The sequence below is a fragment of the Sus scrofa genome, chromosome 1, assembly GCF_054392235.1.
Source record: "Sus scrofa isolate SSC_HxYL_T2T_F1_AM1 chromosome 1, Sscrofa_HxYL_maternal_Yorkshire_Landrace_v2.0, whole genome shotgun sequence".
In the NCBI taxonomy this organism is placed as follows: Eukaryota; Metazoa; Chordata; class Mammalia; order Artiodactyla; family Suidae; genus Sus; species Sus scrofa.
In genome coordinates, this window is record NC_139383.1 from 11,451,755 (window position 1) to 11,470,835 (window position 19,081).

At 37.7% G+C, this 19,081-nt stretch overlaps 1 protein-coding gene across 3 annotated transcripts in view; it reads right to left on the reverse strand.

The window, feature by feature from the left end:
• LOC146405923 (uncharacterized) overlaps positions 1-19,081 on the reverse strand; it is a 296,042-nt gene that overhangs the window by 274,904 nt on the left and 2,057 nt on the right. For all 3 annotated transcript variants that reach the window (XR_014844257.1, XR_014844259.1, XR_014844260.1), the window contains exon 2: positions 8,748-8,855. The gene's annotated coding sequence lies outside the window, so the exon portion shown is untranslated. The remainder of the gene's footprint in view (positions 1-8,747; positions 8,856-19,081) is intronic.

The window sequence follows — 19,081 nt, forward strand, 5'->3', positions numbered from 1 at the left end:
AGACCTGGACCCAGACACTTACTCATGAATTCGTGGTTTCTTTTATTGGTAAATGGTATTTAGAAACCACAACCTGAGCAAAGAGGTTCATTGCCCATTGTCGTTCAGTACCCCCCACACACATGACTTTTTTTTTTTTAGCATAACTAGAAAATAATGTTTTAGATAAATATATCATGACTTTATACCGATATTTCTAGTTCAAATCCATTAATTACAGAGTTCTACTTAGCCTCATTGACCTCATACCTGTATCATTTTCCCCCTGCATTGAAAACCATGGGTCTCAATGACACAAATACAAATATTCATTTTCTTTTTTTAAATTATAGTATATTGTGCAACATTCATTTTCTTTATCCTTCAATACACACAACAGTCTCAGAATAATATTACCATTAAAAGAATATTTTAGGGAGTTCCTGTCATGGTGCAACAGAAATGAATCTGACTAGCATCCACGAGGATGCAGTTTCAATCCCTGGCCTCGCTTAGTGGGTTAAGGATCTGGGGTCGCTGTGAGCTGTGGTGTAGGTCAAATATGCAGCTCGGATCCCACGTTCCTGTGGCTGTGGTGCAGGCCAGCAGCTACAGCTCTGATTCGACTCCTGGCCTGGGAACTTCCACGTGCCGGGGTTGTGGCCCTAAAAAGAAAAAAAAAAAAACAAAAAACACCAAAAGGAATATTTTGGTTCTTTCTGTCCTTATAGCATATACTTCAAATGTAGCCAATTACTTTTAAAAATAACCTGAGCTAATTCCTTTTTATGTAATTAATGCTCATTTATTCCCAATAAATTAGATGGCAATTATCCAATTTTACTGTCTGTGGATTGTCTTACTTTACTGAACCTTGAATGTATTAACATTCCCTATGTGAGGTTATCTCTCAATCTTAAAGGAAACCCCCTTTTGACAATATTGATTCTTCCAATCTAAGAGCATGATATAACTTTCCATCTGTTTGTGTCATCTTTGATTTCTTTCATCAGTGTCTTATAGTTTTCAGAATACAGGTCTTTTGTGTCTTTAGGTAGGTTATTCCTAGATATTTTATTCTTTTTGATGTGATGGTAAATGGGATGGTTTCCCTAATTTCTTATTCTGATCTTTCATCGTTAGTATATAGAAATGCAACTGGTTTGCACGTATTAATTTTGTATCTTGCAACTTTACCAAATTCATTGGCGAGCTCTAACAGTTTTCTCTTAGTGTCTTTAAGATTTTCTAGGTATAGAATCACATCATCTGCAAACTGATAGTTTTACTTCTTCTCTTCCAATTTGGATCCTTTTATTTATTGTTCTTCTCTGATTGTCATGGCTAGGACTTCCAAAACTATGTTGAATAAAGGGTGGTGAAAGTAAATATCCTTGTCTTGTTCCTGATCTTAGTGGAAATGCTCTCAGTTTTTCATAATTGAGAATGATGTTAGCTGTGGGTTTCTCAAATACAGCTTTTATTAGGTTGAGGTAGGTTCCTGCTATGCCCACTTTCTGGAGAGTTTTTAATCAGATTTGGGTGTTGGATTTTATCAAAAGCTTTTTCTGCATCTATTAAAATGATCGTATGGTTTGGTCAACTAATCTATGACAAAGGAAGCAAGAACATAATAGTGGAAGAAGGATAGTCTCTTCAATAAGTGGTGCTGGGGAAACTGGACAGCTACATGTAAAAGAATGAAATTAGAACATTCTCTAACACCATACACAAAAATAAACTCAAAATGGATTAAAGACATAAATGTAAGGCCAGATACTATAAAACTCCTAGAGGAAAACACAGGCAGAATATTCTTTGACATAAATCACAAAAACATCTTGTTTGATCTACCTCCTAGAATAATGACAATAAAGACAAAAATAGACCCATGTAACCTAATTAAATTCAAAAGCTTTTGCACAGCAAAGGAAACCATTAAATAGATGAAAAGACAACCCACAGAATGGGAGAATATCCTTGCAAATGATGCAACCGACAAGGGCTTAATCTCCCAAATACACAAACAACTCATATAATTCAACAACAAAAAATAAACAACCCAATTGAAAAATGGGCAGAAGACCTAAACAGACATTTCTCCAAAGAAGACAAACAGATAGTCAGCCAGCACATGAAAAAATGCTCAACATCACAGATTATTAGAAAAATGCATATCAAAACTACAATGCGGTACCACCGCACACTGGTCATAATGGCCATTATTAACAAATAAATAATGGAGAGGGTGTGGAGAAAAGGGAACCCTCCTTCACTGTTGGTGGAAATGTACAACTGCTGTGGAAAACAGTATGGAGGTTCCTCAGAAAACTCAATATAGAACTACCATTTGATACAGCAATCCCACTCCTGGGCATATATCTGGACCAAACTTTCATTCAAAAAGATACTTGCACCTTTATGTTTGTGGCAGCACTATTCACAATAGCCAAGACGTGGAAACAACCCAAATGTCCATTGACAGATGAAGAGATAAAAAAAAGATGTGGTACATATATACAATGGAATACTACTCAGCCATAAAAATGACAAAATAATTCCATTTGCAGCAACATGGATAGAACTAGAGATTCTCATACTAGGTAAAGTCAGTCAGGAAGAGAAAGACAAATACCGTATGATATCATTTATATGTAGAATCTAAAATATGGCACAAATGATTCTATCTACAAAATAGAAATGGATCATGGACATGGAGAGCAGGCTTGTGTTTGTCAGATGGGAGGCAGGGAGAAAGGGATGGACAGAATTTGGGGTTGTTAGATGCAAACCATTACATTTAGAACAGATGGGTAATGGGGTTCTACTCTACTGCTAGCACAGGGAACTGTGCAGAGTCTCTTTGGTTAGAACATGATGGAAGACACTATGAAAAAAATCATATGTATATACACACACACACATATATATACACAAATATGGCTGGGTAGCTTCACTGTACAGTGGAAATTAAAGGAATATTGTAAATTGATTAGGCTTTAATAAAATTTTTTTTTTTAAAAAAAGGAAACCCAGTCTTTGCGTCCTACCTTCCATGGAATTTTTCCAGTGTCTCTGCCAAGACCCTAAAAGTTACTGGTTAGGAACTATTTTTACATCAATACATCAATTTGTGGCTCTATGTTTCATCATCTTTCACCACAAATTCAAGGTTCCAACTCTCAAGGCAACTGTTTCCTCCCAGAGTAAGGTATGAACACTTGTCTTCCAGGATTACAAGCAAAGGCTTTTCAGTTCTTATTGATAGATAGGACTGTGATGTCACCACCTCTTCCACTGGGCAGGGAGCCTGTATCATCTGCTGGGCATGCATATAGCATCTTTTCTAACCTGTAGGTCCTAGGGTGAGTTTCCACCCTTAATCTACCTCTCACCACTACTCCTTTGCATACTGTGCCCTCTTCATTTGGCTACCTGGAATTTTCTCTTTATTTGTCAGGAAGTTGGTTAGTTGTGTTTTTTCTGTTTTTTTTTTTAGTATTTAAAAATAGTTTAGGTGGCATTTCTGCGTATTTTAAGTAGTAGTGGAATTCCTTGCATCTATTAAGCCCACAGCCTTAATCAGAAGTCTCAGAAATTAACCTACTGAAATGTTCACACAGGCCAGAAAATCCAGGCGAAATCTGAAAGCTTTCTTCATCCAGATATTTTGATATCTATAAACATCTGAATAATTGAATTTTTCACCTGGACACTTGCGTTCATGTAGACACACATCCAATTTAATTTCTGGTACTCGTGTTAAAAGGTTGTTAACTTTTTCATCTGTGTCCTGCAGTAGTTTGACCTTGAGCACGATAGTCATGCTCCTGGTGATCCATGGGGTGTTTCAGTGCCTTCTAGATCATGTGACTTCAACTGCTAATGCACTACTGCTTAATAGATCCCACAAGTTTGAGAGTTTTTTCCTCTGGATGTGCACCCAGCACTGGTTCGGGACACAATCTCTTCCGGGGCCTTTTTTTGATCAATTGTTCTGAAGGAGACTTCAGGGCTTCTCCACAAGGGTCTCATTTGCACTTAAGTTATTAGGCTCCTCAAACTTAGCCCCCATCTCTTCTTAAAAGTTTAATTTTTCAAAAGAGAAAGAACAAGATATTTTCAGTTCTTTCTTCTATATCTTCAAAACAGCTTAACAATTTTTAAAAGATTTTAAAATTAAATTTATCCCTTGGCAATTTGATTTGTAGGTGAAAGAGAGCAAAGTTTTACAAATGGAATACTTTTAAATAAATCATAATTAATTAACTATGCAAATATATCAAATAAATGTGGATACATAGATGACTAATTACTGTTGGGAAAGGTTAGAAACTGTTATACTATTTTTTAGCTTGGTTAATATAATATTATAATTGGGGTTGCTTTGATCACGGGGAATGTCAGAGACAATCATTTTTCAAGCTTGGCTGATTTTGAAATCATATGGTTATGAGTATTAGCAGCTTAATATAAAATGTGGTGCTGTCCACAAAGTTGAAAGAAAATTATTTTTGTCATAATAAGCTATATTAATTTAATTAGCTGTGTGTATAGTTATATTTTTCATTTGAAAATGAAAGTAGAATTGTCATTGATAGATCTAGTTCTTTAAAAAGAGAAAAAAGAATTCTTTGATGTTTTAATTCCATAGGAAAAAACTTTTGTCTCCTTAGGTTTTATTATTTCATATGTCCTAGTTGCTTTTTTTTTTTTTTTTTTTGTCTTTCTCTCTTTTTTAGGGCTGCATCTGCGGCATATGGAGGTTCCCAGGCTAGCTGTCCAATCAGATCTGTAGCCACCAGCCTATACCAGGGCCACACCAATGTGGGATCTGAGCTGTGTCTGCAACCTACACCACAGTTTTACGGCAACGCCAGATCCTTAACCCACCAAGCAAGGCCAGGGATTGAACCTGCGGCCTCATGGATGCCAGTCAGGTTCGTTAACCGCCGAGCCATGATGGGAACTCCCTGCGTTTTTTTTTAATGCTCGTTAATTCTTGCATTCATTCAGTGTTCACAGGGGCTCCGTGATTCGTTAAGGCTGCCACTTCTCGAGTTAACTTTCATATCATTTCTCCTGGCCTACTGCAATGACCTCCTACTTGGCCTTCTAGTTTCCAGGCTCACTCCCTCCAACCCATCCTCTACCCCGACAACAAGGGCATCTTTGGATGCAGCAATCTGGGGCCTGTACCTTGTATTTCACACTTTCACAGGGCAGGGCTGAAACCCCCTCCAGCAGCAGTTCTAAACAAAAGGTCCATGAGCCATTCCCAGCCAATCAATCCTTTTCTCATGCTCATACTGTGGTGTAAGCCTTGTTTTTGTTTTCATTTAAATTTGTGTCCAAATTTTATTTTATTTTAATTTTAAGGGCTGCACCTGCAACACACGGATGTTCCCAGGCTAGGGGTCAAATTGGAGCTGCAGCTGCCAGCCTACACCACAGCCACAGCAACGTGGAATCCAGCATTGCCACAGCTGTGACCTATAAGGATTGCGGCAATGCTGGATCCTTAACCTGCTGAGCAAGGACAGGGATCAAAACTGCATCCTCATGGATACTAGCCAGTTTGTTACTGCTGAGCCACAAGGAGAACTCCTAAATTTGTGTCCAAAATTTAAAGTAAGGGGATTTTATGTAAAATTCTAGACATGTGACTCTTCTTCAAAAATTAAAAAGATATAACAGTGTTAGCCCACATTCCTTCAGGAGCTGGGCCTGCTTCTCTTGGATGAGGTGGCTCACAGCAGGCACTTCTGGCCCCAACCCACTGACATTAACTACCTGGCGTCTCAATCTATGGTCCCAGAATATTGGCTCAGATCCAAATCTGTTATTTTTCCTCCCAGGTTGTAGTGGATTATGATAGGTCCACCTGGAATATCAGAATGTGACTTTATTTGAAATAAGGGTCTTTGCAGATATAAAGGTAGGCATCTATGAGGAAGTCATTCTGGATTAGAACAGGCCTTAAATAGGATAACAGTCTGGCCTCATAGAAGACAGGAAAAGAGAAGATACGGAGACACCGGGAGAGAAGAGGCCAAATGAAGATGGAGGCACAGATTGGAGTAACGCAGCCCCCAGCCAAGGAAAGTCAAGGCTGTGGGCAGCCACCACATGTGTGAGACAACTTTCTGTGGATTTAAGCTTCCAACTCAGGATAAGGTGTTGAAGCAGCCCTAGAAACTACAAAGTCCCTCTGCGATCTGGCCCCCATCTACCTCTCCAGTCTCTGCCCTTGCAGTCCTGTCCTCACCTTTACCTCTCTGTACATGTCTGCTGTTCCCTCACAGCCACGTGGTTTTGTGACTCTGTATTTGCATCTTCCTGGTTGAATTTCCATTCACTGTTTTTGGCTCACACCTGCAAAATGAGCAGACTGCTGCCCCCTAGTGGCGACACTGTTCCTTGACCTACACCACCTCCTTTTAGCACTTGCCACACTAGTCTGAAACTCTGCCGAGGTAAGAAAGCTTCCAGAGGAGGTCATATTTGAACTAATCTTTGAAGAGGGTTAAGGTTATGAGGAATGTGATGGTTAATTTTATGTGTCAGCTTGACGAAGCTATGACTTGGCTTTGATGAAGTTGTTTGGTCTACACACTGCCGTGAAGGTATTTCTCTAGATGTGCTTAACATTTAAAGCAGTAGACTTTGAGTAAAGCAGATTACCCTCCACAGTGTGGGTGAGCTTCATCCAATCAGCTTAATGCATTAAGAGCAAAGACTGAGGTTCTCTGAAGTAGAAAAAATTCTCCTCCAGATGGCAATGCAGGAAACTCTGCCTGGCTTTCCTGCTGTAATTGAGACTCAAGACTGTAACACCAACTCTTGCCTGACTTTCCAGCCTACATGACAAATTTCAAACTTGCCCGCCCCCATAATTGTATAAGACAACTCCTTAAGAAAAACAAATGCGTGTGTATGCACGCAGGCATGCATGCTCATGTTCTATTAGTTCTGCTTCTCTGGAGAAACTTGATTAGTACAAGACAGAATAGAGAAGGAAGAACATTCCAGAAAGCAGGAACAAACAAAAAAATACAGATGAGAGATTCCCATTGTGGCTCAGCAGTAACGAACCTGACTAGTATCCATGAAGATGTGGGTTCAATCCTGGCCTCACTCAGTGGGTTAAAGGTCCCGAATTGCCATGAGCTGTGGTATAAGTTGCAGATGTGGCTTGGATCCTGTGTTTCTGTGGCTGTGGTGTAGGCCAGCATCTACAGCTCTGATTCAACCCCTAGCCTGGGAACTGCCATATGCCGCAGGTTCAACCCTGAAAAGAAAAGAAAAAAAATTACAGACCTGTTGGTGGAGTCAGGAGTGGCTGGCTCATGAGATATTCCGAAACATGGAAAGAGACAAAGCTGGATGGGGGAGTGGAGGCCAGTCTCTCACGAGGATCATTTTAGACATATAAGCAGAGTTAGGACATGATTTGTTCTGTGCTTTAGAAAGGTAGCTACTTTGGTTGTGGCACTGGGATGGAAGCAAAAGAACTACAGACAGACCTATCAATTAAGGGCTGTTGCAAAAATTCCAGTAAAATGTAATAAAGGCAGGTAATGAGGCACCTGGAATGAAAGGAAGGAGACAGATTAAGAATCAGAGGCAGAACCAAGGACACTAATTGCTGGCTGCCTTGCTGCACAGTAACTTCTTGAAGTAAGCTTATGTCTTATTCCCCTTGGCAGCCCAGGGCCTAGCACTCCTGGTACACTGCACTCAGTAACTTGTTAAAGATGGGATAAATGGGAGAATATACAGGAGAATGAAGAAAGCCCTGATGCTTCCACATCAGAATGTCCATTCTCTTCCCTTGCAGCACCTTTCTTAACTCTACTTCTTGTGGCCCATCCTCAAGAACTCTATAGTCTAGAAATAATCAGGAACAGTGTGGATTTAGCTTCACACAAAACTTCTTCCCCCTTGCGCCTCGCTGCTCATCTCTTGCCTTTTTCCTTCCTCCAGTTTTCCCTTGTATCACTTGGAGCCATGAGTGTATGAGCTGTGACTGATGAGTATAGTGATCGGGGAGGAGATCCAGTTCAGCGGAAGTGGAATCAAGGTTGGTTAGAAAATACACTCTGCCATCAAACTCAGGGCACAACGCGTAGGTAGGCAAGGTCTACCTGGACAACGCGGAGAGGCAGACAACGAGGCAGGTGTCGAGATACCTCTGGATGTTTAGCAGTCATCTGACAAGATCATCTGAACAGAGTCACCGTGTGACCATGCCGCTCTGAGAAAACCCAAACTGCTAACCGCACCACCCTGGTCACCTTGACAACAAACCCTCTTTCTTAGGACAATAACATCATACCAAGAAAAGTGCTTACAAATGAAGTAAATCTTAATTATAGGCGGAATATATACGGCAAAGACGGCTCCCCCTAGGGAAATAAGTGGAAAGGTATCTGAGAGGCGTTTGTACCACTCGCAAAGGATGAGGCAAGGAGGGAAAACTGAAGTTATGTTATAAAAAGGATAAAGTGCAAAGGACAGATGGGTTTATTCACAACCAGCATCAGTGAATCAAATGATGTGCAGGCAGGATTTGGGATCCACTGGCCTCACCTTCGGGAAGGAACTTTAAACTGAAAAATGGAAGTGACAGTAGGAGACTATAGCATTTTGGCACCTGCAGCTTCAGCTGACACTTAAATCTGCTGGAAGGATTGAGGCCACGTAGAGAAGAGAGGCAGACATCAGGAGCAACAGTAGACCAACATCCTGATTTTCAACATACTTACAGGAGTTCACTGTTCTTGCTGAGGATCAGTCTTCTAAAAACGCTCTGATGCATTTGATTGCAGATCCCGAGCAATTATTTTCTTTTCTCCTCCTGGCCACAAGAATTGCTGAAAATAATGGCAATGGGAAAAATAAACTTTACTTTTAAATGATCTGCAAGTAACAAAGCATTTCTTCAGGACAACTGACCTATTATGTCGTATTCTTCCTGGGAAAAATTTTAAGTATAAACTTTTAAACTTTCACATAAAATCCACACTCTCAAGACCTATGGTGTCAGGGTTGTCGGTCAGAGGAGCACGAGGTGACTGACCCTGTCTTTACCTGTGACAGAAACACAGCTTAATGGCTCTAGTCATTCTGAATAATATTTTTAATTCATTGGTTCAAGTTAATTAGCCAGACCATCATAAAATGCATCTAGCTCTGAACACCAATCAAACAGAGGCATTCGTGCATATAAAGGAAACTGTCACTGGTAGTTTGGAAAATGCATGTGCGCATCCGACTTTAAGGTAACATCATCAGACAGGCAGACACAGGACTGGGGGTCAAGCACAATGGGCCCACTGCTCAGCCATATTTACTAACAAGGAGGCCTTAGGATGGTTTCTGAGCCTTGCTACATCTTCCTCATCTACAAAACATGTCTAATGCCACCCTCATAGGATTAAGTACCATAATGTGTGAAGTGCCTGGCACCTGGGGGGCTCGCTGGACGTGTTCACTCTCCAGGCTTCTAGAGAGTGTGCACCCTCTGTCTCAAGTGCACTTTCAGACCATATTGTCTAGGACCCACGCTTCTGGAATGAGCTTCTACGAGGTGCTTTTGACTAAATCTTTCATCTCTCCACACTGTAAACTGCAAAGATATGAAAACAGAGGCGTAGTGAGTGACGTTAGGGAACAGCCAGTGGACGTGAACATCTGGGCGCTAGTCCAGTTTTTCCACTAACCTGCAATATTACTTTAAACTAATCCCTTAAGCTCCCTGTCTCTATTTTCTCCTTTGTCCAATGAGAACGTTGCTCTTCATGAATCCTCGGGTTTCCCACAGTTCTGAGTATTACGATTCTAGGGAATTTTTTTATTATATAACTTTCAGGTGTACAGCGTTATAATTTGACATCTGGACACACTAAGTGACACAAAGTGATCACTATCACAAGTCTAATTACCATTCATCACCACACTGATCTTTCCTCTGTATCTAGAAGTTTATTTTTGTTTTATTTTGTTTGCTCAATTTTTTTTTTTAGACTCCATGTATGAATGAAATCACAGTATTTGTCTTTCTCTGTGTTACTTATTTGATTTAGCCAAATATTTTAAGGTCTATCCGTGTGATCACAAATGGCAGGATTTAATTCTTTCTATGGCTGAGTAATATTCCATCAGCTAGCTAGCCGGAGATAATAGATATATAGATATATCACATCTTCTTTATCCATTCATCTAGCAATGAATACTTGGCTGTTTCCATATTGTGTCTATTGCAAATAATGCTGCAATGAACATAGGAGTACATATTTCCTTTCTTTCTTTTTATTTTTTAGAGCCACACCTATGGCATATGGAAGTTCCTAGGCTGGGGTCAAATCAGAGCTGCAGTTGCCAGCCACAGCCACAGCCATGACAACGTGGGATCCGAGCCACGTCTGCAACCTACACTACAGCTCACCATGGATCCTTAACCCACTGAGAAAGACCAGGGATTGAACTTACATCCTCATGGATACTAGTCAGGTTCCTTACCACTGAGCTACAATGGGAACTACAGCATATATCTTTTCTCATCAGTATTTTCCTGTTCTTCAGATAAATACCCAGAAATGGACTAACTGGATCATATGGTAGCTCTATTCTTAATTTTTCAAGGAATTTCCACACTGTTTTCCATGATAGTTACACCAATTTACAGTTTCCATGAACAGTACAAGGATTTCCTTTTCTCCAAATCCTTTCCAATATTTGTTATTTCTCATCTTTTCAATGAAAGTTATTTTAATAGGCATGGGTGGTATCTCATTGTGGTTTTGATTTGCACTCCCTAAATATGTCTTCTTTGGAAAAATGTCTATTCGGGACCTTTGTTCATTTTTTAATTTGATTGTTTTATAGTTTTGCACTTGTATGAGTTCTTTACATATATATTTGTATATTAATCCTTTATTGGATATATAATTTGTAAATACCTTCTCCCATTCCATAGGTTGCCTTTTCATTTTGATGATGATGCAAAAAGCTTTCAGTTTACTGTCATTCCATTTATTTATTTTTGCTTTTGTTTCCCTTGCCTTTGGAGCCAGGTCCATAAAAATATCTCAAAGACAGATGTCTATGAAGTTACTATGTTTTCTCCTAGGAATTTAATGGTTTCAGGTCTTACATTCAGGTTTTTAATCCATCTTGAGTTGATTTTTGTGTATGGTGTAAGATAGTGGTCTAGTTTCATTATTTTGCATGTTGCTATCCAGTTTTCTCAACAAGAGACTATCTTGCTTCCTTTGTATGTTCTTTGCTCCTTGGTTGTGAATTAATTGTTCATATATAGGTGGATTTCTTTCTGGGCTCTCAGCTCTGTTACATCAAGCTGTGTGGGTGCAGGTGTGTGTAGATGTATGTCTTTACGCCAATACCATACTTTTTGATTACTATAGCTTTATAGCATAGTTTGAAATCATGGAGTGTGATATTTCCAACCTTGTTCTTTTCAATCTCTGAAGATTCTTCTATTTCAAATCTTTTGTAGTTCTATACAAATTTTAGAATTATTTCCTCTAATTCTGTAAAATATGCCATTGGCATTTTGATAACAATTGCATTGACTCTAGGTTGCTTTGGATAGTATCAACATTTTAATATTAATTCTCCTATTCATGAACATGGAACTTCTTTCCATTTATTTGTGTCTTCTACAGTTTCTTTCATCAATGTCATAGTTTCTGTATACAGGTCATTCACATCCTTGGTTAAATTTATTCCTAGGTATTTTAATCTTTTTGATGTAATTGTAAATAGATTCATTTTCTTAATTTCTCTTTTTGATAGTTTATTTTTAGTGCACAGAAATGCCACAGATTTCTGTGTATTGATTTTGTATTCTTCAACTTGACAGAATTTGCTTATTTGCTCTAACAGTTTTTGACGGACTCTTTTTAGCATTTTCTACATATAGTATCATGTCATCTGCAAATAGTGACAGTTTTACTTCTTCCTATCTGGTTAGTATCATTTTCACTTTTTTTTTTTTTTTGCCTAATTGTTATGGCTAGGATTTCCAATACTATGTTGAATAAAAGTTGTGAGAGTGGAGATCTTTTTCTTATTTCTGATCTTAGAGGAAAAGCTCTCAGATTTTCACCTTTGAGTATGATGTGAGCTGTTGGTTTGTCATATATGACCTTTGTCATGTTGAGATGTGTTTATTTATTTGAGTCCTCTTTTTGAAAGTTTCTATCAAAATGGGTGTTGAATTTTGTCCAATGCTTTGTCTGCATCATTGAAATGTTCATATAATTTTTATCTTTCATTTTGTAATGTGATGTATTACATTGATTGATTTGCAGATGTTGAACTATCCTTATAACTCTGAAACAAATCCCACTTGATCATGGTGTATGATCCTTTTACTGTATTGTTAGATTTGATTTGCTAATATTTTACTGAAGATTTTCACATCTATGTTTGTTAAGGATATTGGCCTATAATATCTTCTTTCTTTGGCAGTATCCTTGTCTGGTTTTGGTATCAGGGTAATGCTGGTTTTGTAGAATGTGTTTGGAAAGTTTCTCTCCTATTCAAAGTTTTGGGAAAGTTTGATAAGGATAGGTATCAAATCTTCTTTGAACATTTTTTAGAAATTGACAGTGAATCTGTCTGGTCCTGGATTTTCTTCCTTGGGAGATTTTTGATTGATGTTTCAATTTCCTTACTAGAAATTGGTCTATTCAAATTTTTGATTTCTTGATGATATAGTCTTAGAAGATTGTATGTCTCCAGGAATTTATCTACTTCTTTTATTTTTTGTCCAATTTGTTGGTATATAATTGTTCTTACAGTCTCCTATGATCCTTTGTATTTCTGTGGTATCATTCATAACTCCTTTTCCTTTATTTCTGATCTTATTTGAGTTCTCCCTTTTTTCTTGATTAGTCTAACTAAAATTTGTCTATTTCTTTATCTTTTCAAAGAACAAGCTTTTGGTTTCATTAATCTCTTCCACTGTTTTTTTTTTTCAGTCTCTATATCATTTACTTCTGCTCTGATCTTTATTATTTTCTTCCTTCTACTAATTTGGGGCTTCATTTGTTCTTCTTTGTCTACTTCCTTTTGGTATAAAGCTAAATTGCTTATTTGAAATTTTTCTTGTTTCTTGAGGTAAGCTAATATTGCTATGAACTGCCTTCTTAGAACCATTTTCACTGCATTCCATAGTTTTTATATTTGTTTTCATTTGTCTCTAGGTATTTGTTAATTCTCCTTTGATTTCTTTGATGACCCACTGGTTTTTTGAAAGCATCTTGTTTAATCTCCATATTTATGGGGCTTTTCCAATTTTTTTCTTGTGACTGATTTCTAGTTTCATGCCACTGTGGTCAGAAAAGGTGCTTGATATGATTTCAGCCTTCTTGAATTTATTGAGACTTGTTTTGTGACCTCTCCAGGAGAATGTGCCTTGTGAATTGAGAAGAATGTATATTTTGCTGCTTTTGGATGGAGTGTTCTATAGCTATCTATTAGACACATTTGGTCTAATATGATGTTTAAATATAATGTTTTCTTTTTTATTTTCTGCCTGGATGATCTATCCATTGATGTAAGTGAGGTGTTAAAGTCCCCTACTATTACTGTATTGCTTTCATTTTCCCCTTTAGGTCCATTAGCATTTGCTTTATATATCTCAGAATTCATCTGTTAGGGACATATATACTTGTAAATGTTACATCTTCTTGCTGGATTGACTCATTTATCATTATGTAATGCCTTTTTGTCTCTTGTTACAGTCTTTGTTCAAAGTCAATTTTGCCTGATCTGAGTATAGCTACTTCAGCTTTCTTTTTGTTTCCACTTGCACAAAATATCTCTTTCCAGATCCTCACTTTCACAGTCCCTCAGTCTCTGTGTGTCCTTTCTCCTTAGGTCAGCTCTCCTGTAGGTAGTTTATGGATGAATTTTTTTTAATCTATTAAACCACTCTGTTTTTTTGATTGGTAAATTTAGCTCATTTTCAGTTAAAGTAATTATGATATGTACATATTTATTGCCATTTTGTTAATTGTTTTCTGGCTGTTTTTGTAGTTTCTCTCTGTTCTTTTCTTCCTTTCTTGTGTTTTGGTAGTTTTCTTTAGCGTTATGTTTAAATCCCTTTCTCATTAATTTTGTTTGTATTTAATGTAGGTTTTCTGCCTTGTGTTTACCATGAGTTTCACATCTATAACCTTCTAGGTAAGTAGGAGCCTGTTTAAGGCTTACAGCAAGTTAAATTTGAACACATTCCAAAGTTTTATCTTTTTACTTCCCACCCCTCACATTTTACACTTTTTGATGACACATTAGCAAGACTGACCCCTAGAACAGCTTCAGGGCCTGGCCATGGCTGCTGTGGCATGCTGGTGAGCAGGACTGGACCACCGTTGTGGGGCATTGGTATTGGGGCTAGTCCCTAGATGAGTGTAGGCAATTTTGATTCTAGGTATTAAGATCTGCAGACTGTCTCTTAAGAAGTATTGCTGTCATTTTGTGTGTGCATGTCCTGTATTGCTGGATGATGGTTAGGATAATGAATATGGACAGGTTCATCCCTTTTGCCAGGTGCTTGTTTAGTGCTTACTGAATATTCATAGAAATCTTGTTCAGATATCAAGGAAACATACCTCTTTTCTGTGCTTACAATCCTTTCTTCTATTTTCCAGTTTTTAAAAGTGTGTATTATTTTGGTTCAGTTTCCTAACTGAACCCCTTGTCAACAAAATGAATCTTCAAAGTTGTAATAATGCAAATATTGATACTTGAACAGAATAATAACAAATTGCACATGAGATGACAAATGAGGAGCAAATTATTTTAGCCTAGAAGAAAGATACCACTGAATCTGTTGAGTGATATTGGCATCCTCAGTACAAATGGACAGTGCTTTCACCAGCCGATACTTTCCTATCTGATGGTTTCATATTTAAAAATACTAAACCTTTGTTTGATCTTCCTGTTCTTTTCTGAACTCTGATCAGACAGTCCCATAGTTTGGCAAACTACCTTCAAGGTACTAGAGGTCTTAAAAGTAAGCTTTCCAGCTTGTCTGAATGGATCATGAAAACAGCATATTTCAATACATGTTCATTCGCTTTCTTATTTGCAACCAGATAATTTATGGCTGTTACAAAAAATACTTATAGGAAGCATGTTTTATGTTACTTCACCCCTCCTCTATTAAATCAAATGGATGTGATTCACTGCTTGATTCTTCAGAAACTTTCCACACAGCATGCAGGGGATTAGGGAACATGCAGTGGGAAAGATGGTTTGGAAGTGCTCTCCTCATCACAAATATGTGTCTTCAATATTTAGTTGTTGTGGCAGGAAAACAGCAACAAATACATGAACTGTAAACCATCTGGCTTGAAATATGTTCAAATATGAATGTTCATCTTGAAAAATGAAATCTATGGAATTCTGGCATCCACTTTGACTTCTGAGAGATGAACAGCTTGGGTATGCAAAGAAGGAATTTCTAGACTAGACTTCTTAAACTTTAAAATTTCCTGAACTCAGAAGTTAAATAATTCACTACCTAGACAGGAAAACTTTCCTCTCACTTTTAAACTTAAACAAAAAATTGTGCTCAAAAATCCTGTGACTGTATCTGTGTAGGGATTTGTATAGAATTGCCTTATGTTTTAAGAAGCAGAGCAATGAATGTGATTCTGTGTTTATTGACAAATTTACTAAGTTTCGGTGTACGCTGGGCAGGAAATAAAAAATGCAAAGAGCATGAGAATTCTGACTTTCACTAGACCCTTAAACCAAAAAGTTCAAACTGGCAAACAGGAGACTTTGAACTGTGCCACTTAGTTTGGGGTAAGAAATGAGGAGTTAGTCATTCTGCTCTCTTTTGAACTATCGTCTTGAGGCTACTCAGCATCAATGTCCTGTAAGAAGTAGCTCTCAAAATGACTCAGAAAGATTTTAGGAGACTCAATAAATGGAAAGAGGAATATGCTGCAAACATATGTGAGCAATGCAAACCAAGCAGGAAGTCCTCTGGGCTTAGCAGACCGGATCAGAGGGGACTATAGGAAGAGGTTGGAAGCAGAAGTCATTTTTGCTTGCTGTTTGATATTTGGAGAGCTTATCAAATTGACCCTTTGAGAGACACAGAAATTCAAACTTATCGCCCTCTTTCTATTCTTCACAGTATATAAGTTTTGACAAAACCTAGCTTGATCCACATCTAGAGAGAATTCTCCCTGCAGGAAATCCTTCAGCTAGATCTCTCTGTGCTCCGTGACCCATAGGTAGATAATCTCTACCATCCAACATGCACTCACCTTTAAATGAAGCTTTAGTTACTGCACATGCATCTGGCACTTCCGTGCTATAATGTAACCTTCTAAATAACAGGATTCAGACCTCTAATACACAATGTGCCTAGCATCATGTGATGCATGCAGTGATCGCAGTAAGTATTCACTTGAAATTATGAAATTTTGATAAATGAAAGAATTATGCCTAGATGGGGGGAAAAGGCTTCACCTGGATATGTTAACTAAGTTTGTGAAACAAGCCATTTTAAAATAATATTAAGAGAGTACAATGTTTCCTACAAAAAATACAATATACTTAATTCAGCAAAAGGTAGGGGATAGGGGATATACTTAATTACATTTTATTTTAAAATCAGATTTATTTTAATGTATGGACTTGAACTTTTTTCTTGTATTCTGGTTTTTCTTTAAAAATTTGAATTTACTCAATATATGATTTATTGACTATAATTCCATAATTATCACAACAAATGCTCCTCAGAATAACCATGTATGGATTTGAGATTACATGTGCTTGTAACTTTAAAATTTTTTTCATACCTTTTCAATTTAATACTTAGATGCTTATAAATGCTTTTAGGAAAAGACAAAAACATACTTAATGCTTAGAAGAGGAAATTTGGCAATGCTCTTTTTATACTCTATGAACTTTGCTATATACCTACAGGAAACTTGGATTTTAATGTGCAGCAGAAAAAGCTACTAGATGATCAATCTTGCCCTTGAGGATCAAAGTGTTTCTTTGTTGGGTCAACTGTTCAACTAAGAAACTAAAAAGAACCAAAACTATAATAGCACAAATCCAGTCCAGAAATGGAATGTGGGAAGTTTAGAGTTTGCATTCATATATATAAGCAATTAACCTGCCTTTGTAAACATATTTGTTGGTTTCCTTCCTACTTTTTCCATTATAGAAAGTTTGTTATTGGTGATTTTTTTTTTCTTTTTTAGGGTAGCACCTGCAGCATGTGGAGGTTCCTGTGCTAGGGATCCCATTGGAGCTGCAGCTGCTGACCTACACCACAGCCACAGCAACGCCAGATCTGAGCCACATCTGCGACCTATACCACAGCTCATGGCAACGCCAGATCCTTAACCCACTGAGAGAAGCCAGGAATCAAACCCACATCCTCCTGGATACTAGTTCAGTTCATTACCACTGAGCCACAAGGGAACTCCTTAGTGATCTTTACAAGGGAAAAAACTCACATCTTTTCTGGTGAGCTGACTGTATCTGCCTGGGACACACCCAAGGCAAATTTTACTTCTTTTGTTCTGAGAAAATTCCAAGCAATGAAATGGGCACTACTTACTAGCAATGAAAAAATTGTTAGTCTACATCAAATTCTGAGTATTAATATCATTTTAGTAGATTTCACACAATTCCCTCTCTCCTTAGACCCAATTCCATTCACTTGGCCCCAATTCTTGAAAAATGATTCCAATAATCTTGATTTAAATTCTGATCTGTAATGATTTCTTCACTGAAGTAAAAACTGAGGCAGACATTTGAGGAATGATAGGCACCCTCGAATTTCACCAGGTAAATTAAAAACAGGAGTTTTCTTGTGGCACAGCAGATTAAGGATTTGGCATTGTCACTGCAGCGGCTTGGGTGGCTACTGTGGCATGGGTTTAGTCCCTAACCCAGGAACTGCCACTTATTCCAGGTGCAGTCAAATAAATAAATGAATAAATAAATAAATAGAGGAACCACAATGTCTTATTTATCAAAACTGAGAGCTTCCAAGGAGCCCAGAGGCTAAACTGAGTGATTTCAGGTGTGTGATGTAAGGTATGCTATTTTGAGTCTTATGAGTTCTGATGGCAATATTGTAAACCAAACAATGGTGTCAACAGATTATCTCAATTGTGAAAACAGAAGTGTTGAGATGAAAAGATATGTCCATTGCTTGCACAAAAGTGTTGAGCTCTGAATTTGAAAATATATTTATTTTCTTTTTATAGCCACACCTGCAGCATATGGAAGTTCCTGCAGCTAGGGATCTAATCTGAGCCACAGCTGCGGGCCTACACCACAGGCACAGCAACGCCAGATCCCAGCTGCATCTGGGATTGCAGCTTGCGACAATGCTGGATCCTTAACCCACTGAGAGAGGCCAGGGATGGAACCCGCATCCTCATGGATGCTAGTCCATTTCTTAACTCGTTGAGCCACAATGGGAACTCCTGCCTTTTGAATATGAATAAATTAATTATCATGGCAAGTTCTACAAGAATAAAATCTGTGAAGAAAAATGCTGAAGTCATTAATTATACTTTCATAATACAAATATGAAGCATTTTTATACACTGTAAATGAATAACATCTACACTTTAGCACAAAATATCTTTACATATTCAAAACGAGGAACAAACACATCACGTTTTAGAAATAAGAAAGGAAGCATGCAAAAATGTGTTTTCAAAACAAAAGCTTTAAATTTTGTTTTTATTGTAGCACTAGAAATACTCTAAGCCATTAATGACATCAAAAATGTGACCACACATTATGATTCAGCAATATATGCCCCTCTCTTCTAATACTGTGTGAAGACTACAGAAGGCTAAAAAGTTCCAACTCTTCCTCACACTGAATGAATCTAAAATAGACAAGATCGTACAAAATTCTAGAGGTAGTCTCTCTGAATCCATTTTTTAAAGCAACAGAATAAGGCCTCTAAGATATGTAAATCCCAAACACTTCAGAAATAACAAATCATTTCATCATGGAAGATTACTGGCTTAAAGAAATGAATATGAAGAATTTACATCTTTATATTTCTTAC